Here is a 5,282-nt window from a genome sequence, read left to right as displayed (position 1 = left end):
AACCTAGGTATCTTTTTTTTGAAGAAAATTTTTTCAAAAGAGGTGTTTAAACAAATCCAAACAATTCAAAACTATGCTGGCAGATCACATCAACATATAAAACTACGATATTTTAACCGGGGTATTCTTAATTTTGGAGAAAATTTATTCAAAAGAGGGCTTTTGCTAAAGGTTGTTTCATACAACTACATAACGATAAATAAAATGACATCACTTCCGTAAGATGCCAAGACAAACGGTTGGTTTTTGGATCTTATTAAGTAATAAAACTATAAGTCAAAATAATCTGGCAACTAGATTTGCGTATGTTAGAATCCTGTTGACAACATACTCCATCTATTAATCATTTTAACTAAAATCTATTAATTAATTTAACAAATTTATTAAAATTAAGCAGGAAGCTTTTAATAATTATGTAATAATTTTACAAATGGTTGACTTCAATATGAATAAAAATAGTCTGTGCATTTCAAAATATTATATATATTTAATTCAAACTTTGAAAACAAGTTTGCATTATTACTAAAGACCCTATTAAATTTCTGAATATGTTATTATCTCAGAACCCAAGAATTTTTCAAAATATATTTATTACTTAAAAAGCTTCTGTTTCCTTGGCATCCTTAGGAAGAGATGTCATTGCGTTTGTTTATTGTTTTATTGTTATGTAGTTGAATAAAACAACCTTCAGCAAAATGCACTTGGAAAGATTCTCTTCAAAATGATCGGGTTAGAAGGGTTTTATAATCAATTAGATTTGATTAATTTTTAAATATCAATTCATTACGATTTAGTAAATATTTATTACTTAATTTTAATGATTTTTTAAATTATTATTGTCACAAAAACGACAATAGACAGAACATAACGATGCTTGTTTTTTTTGAATGTGCGTTTTGTCAAATGTGGTTCGCTATTATTATTCCACAATGGAATCATCTTGGTTCATTAATTATTCTTTTTATTAAATTAACAAAAATAAAATAGTATAGAATGCAATAAAAGACACACACACAAGTATATATATATATATATATATATATATATATATATATATATATATATATATATAAATAATGTCGTATGTATACAATTAGTGTTTTAAATGATCCTAAACAGAAATAATGGCTAGTTCCTATAAATTTATTAAATTTATCTTTATAGTTTTATATTTAGTGTTTTGTTGTGAAACTAAATTTTTTATAACAAAAGAAAGTTTAACAAATTCGAATAATTTAACTAATACAAAATATAAAACAGTTTATGATCAAAATTTAAATAATGAAATAGTAAAAGATTATTATTTTAATAATTTAAATAGCAAAATTGCTTCTAAATATAAAACACTTTACAATGAAAGTTTAAATAGTTTGTTTATTTTAAAAAATTATAACAAGCTCAAAAATTTAAATAAAACGATTTCTTTTGATTTTAAAAGTATTTTAAAAACAAATTCAATCGATAGAATAATGAAACCCAAAAAATATATATCAGGAATTAATAAAAGTATAAAAAAAATACAAACACCTGATTATTCACGAATTAAATTAATAAACAGACCAATACCACTAAGTTTTGCAGAGTCATTTCATAAACCATATTTCCAATATTTTGATCATTTACAAAAACTAGAACCCCGATCTGACCCTGCATCCAAATTTCTCCCTTTTCTACAGAAAATTATTAACAAATACATTCCTGAGCATGAATCCTTAACAATAATCTATAGTCCATACCCCACAGTGACCCTAAACTTAGACTCTGACTTTTTGATCAAGAATCTTTCAAAATTCCGAAAAATTCGGTCATGTCCTTATAAACGTCGATATGTCTATAACCATTTGTTCTTGAAATACTTAGACATCGACTTCGGGTCCTTTAGATCTCAAAATTGGACTCATGAGAACATTTTGGTGGTTTCTGACACCAAAAACTTGGCTGATATGATGTCAAGTCATTATATAAATATGAATGAAGTTTTTGGGAAGATTTTTGTCTTTGTGCTGGATGATGTGCAGCATGAGTTTAAACCAGGTTAGAACCCGGTTGGGTTGTGAAGAGATTATATTTTAGCTTCAATTTGATTTTTCAATTTTTCTTTCAGAGCCTCCACAGAAAGTCTGCAGATCCATAACAGACCTTTCGAAAACCTACGTCTACGACAACGTAGCAGCCTTCAACCCCAAACTAGTAGAAAATAAGAAGACCAACTCCTCATCTTCTGCAAGACATAACAAAGCCATGCCAGCGTCTATTCCTGAATTTATCCAAATTTTGCTGAAAAAATTGCACAAATACTGCAGCAAAGTTTTGGTTTTTACCCACACAAATTCTGAAGTAAATGTCTACGGAAAATTCAATAAATCCATTTGTTCGGAGGAATTTAGACTCTTGGATGTATGGTCTCATATGGAAGGTATGAAGAAGATGTTGTGACTTAGTTTAAAATTAGAAGATTCTTTTGAAGGCAATTTTCTGGTGTTGGGATTTGGAAACCGCGTTGTAGAATAAGGAGTAGTTTTAAGTACAAACATAAATGTTAGTTAAGGGGTTGTTTGGTTTTTATTTTTCGATTTTGAGATTTTTTGATAATATGAAAACTAAAAACCTTAGAATTATTTAATAAAAAATCATCTCAATATCTATTTTTTTGACGAAGTTATAGATGTGTTTGATCTATATGTAAATGTATGATCCCCTGAAACCGTTTTTTTCATTGCTCCACGAGCTATTGTATGCCAGCTGCTCTCTTTTTCATTATAATACCTCATGCACATGACCTTTTTAATGTGTCAGCATCTTTGAACACCATGGTGTATTTAGTACATTAAATTAAATGGTGTATTTAGTACATTATATTAAAAACTTTAAATACGTTATTCTCAAATTAACTTTTTTCAATGCGGTGCCACAAATTAAAAAAAAACTACAAGTCGGATCGACTTGCATTTTTTTTAATTTGTTCACCACTGCAATACCTAGTCCCCCTACTTCAAACAACTTGATGACATTACGCAAAAAATTTTTGCGAAGCTTCTCGCCCCAAAAAAGGCCTTCCTTGACACTTTTTTTTTAAATAGCTGCAATTTTTTTCCTTCTTGATTTTTTTTTATTTTGACTGAATTCAAACTTCTTCTTCAACGTAGTTTCTTTTTTTTGGTTTCAGGCGATGCGCAACGGATTTATCTGTGGCACCGCAAAAGAGATCGATTTTGCAAGGCCGACTTTGTCGCCCCCTGGTTAAAAAATGACAGCAAAAAAAAGAAAATTTTGTAATATTCTATGATTTTGTAATTTTTGTTTAAAAAAACCGCATGTCTCTATGATAAATACATTTCGAGAAAAATAAAAACAAATATCTTGCATTTTTTGTAAAAAAAGCGAACAACCCCCTTAAAACAAATGTTTTATAAGATTTACTTACTATATAATATAAATGAACGTTCAATTCACTTATCAAAGACCTGACAGCTATTTTGATACCTTAAAAATTGTTTCGGGTCAAAAGAAAAGTTATTTAAAAAAATCAACCATTTACTAATCTTCTAAAGAAAGTCTTTAGGCCATAATCAATATTTCAAAGGTTCCATAAACTTAATTTATAGCGTTATTCCTGCAACTGACCTTGAATATTGGTCAACTTCGACAAAAATAGCAAATAATCTCTCCATTATTTTTTTCCAGAACGTTTTTTATTTGACTCAGACATTTTTCCGGAGAATGGAGAAGAAATTCATTCTTGCGAGCTCGATGTCTTGTTTACTACTCACGGAAACACAGAATGTATGGAAGTGCAGGACGTCCAGGGCGAAAGTAAGATGATATCAGGACTTTGCAAAAAGTTGATAAATACTTTGGTCGGAAAACTCAATTTTACGAAATGGAGAGACACTAGGTAAAGGAGAATATATATTCGAGGATAGGGAGATTGCGATTGTCAAAATTATTTTTTGTTGTGTTGGTATACATTTGCCTGAAATATGTTCAAATTGTAAACTATATTCATTGTATTCTTGGTTTATTTAAAGTATATCAGTGAGCTTTAGAACTTTAGCCAGAATTAACATTAAAATCTAGTTTATTTTTGATGTACAAAAAAAATAATTTTGAGATCATAAAAATTATTTCGTCAAAATTTTCTTAATGATTAATTATTCTTAATCTTAATTCTCTCAAAAACTGCCATATTCCGCACATTTAGCACCGTAATTCTGAAAGGGCTTAACCTGCCCGTGACAAAAACTAATCACCAATTCTCCCCATCATTACGAATGCTTTTTGAATCATTCAAATCGGATGCACCGTTCTCTCAAAAACTCGATTTCTATTTTCTGCACCCTTTGCTCCGTATCTCCGAAAAGGCTGGACCTGCTTTTGTCACAATCAGCACATCAATAGGAATCGAATGTTTTTCATAAATCTTAACGTGGACGAAAAATTGTATCCATGTATACGCACACAAACATACATACAATTTTTTCTAAGGTATGCCAAAGTGTTCAGAAACCTTCAAAACGTAAAGAAATGCAAAAATTTTCCATTTTGATATTTGCATGATTACAATAATTTACTCTACGGAAGGTTAAAATATTAAGGAACAATTCTTGTTACTTAGGGATATAAAAATATATAGTTACCGATTCTCAGACCTACTGAATACGAATATAAAATTTGGTACAAATCGGTAAAGCCGTTTCGGACGAGCACGGGAACGAACTTTGTGACATCTCATTTTGTATTTATTTGTATTTATATATTTATATATTTATTTTTCAGGGGTCATCCAGGGAATGTAGAAGAATTTATGACCTTACCAGTGTCGTACATGATATTTTTGCCCGATGGTTCAGGAGATTATTGGCGTATGCATAATTATCGTGTGTCCAGTTACATTATGTATGCTGAACTCTCAGTGCTATTGTTAAATTCGCACTTAGAGATAGAACAGAGGTAAATATAGTTCCACTCCTCTCGCTTAACTCGTCAATCGTTGCATTCTTCTTCTTCGTAATCTTTTCAGTCCTCCAATTTTACCTTCGAAATTGTCGTGAAGCAAGCACTCTTTTTGCAAAATGGACAATCCAGTTTCCTTTTCTTCTCACCATCGTGCTCAGTAGAGTTCTTTCATCACCTACTCTCCTCAGCACTTTGTCAAATTCATTCGTGCACCACATTTTATAGTTCTCCAGGTAGTTTTCATCAGCCTTTCTTAAAGTCCACGTCTCTATTTCTATTCCAGCAGGATTAGAGTTTTGAATTTAAATACATCTTCGGCCTTCGTG

Source organism: Ctenocephalides felis, unplaced genomic scaffold, assembly GCF_003426905.1.
Source record: "Ctenocephalides felis isolate EL2017-DRISC unplaced genomic scaffold, ASM342690v1 CF-g0.4_SCAFFOLD_00845, whole genome shotgun sequence".
NCBI classification, from domain to species: domain Eukaryota; kingdom Metazoa; phylum Arthropoda; class Insecta; order Siphonaptera; family Pulicidae; genus Ctenocephalides; species Ctenocephalides felis.
Note: the sequence above shows the minus strand (reverse complement) of the source record.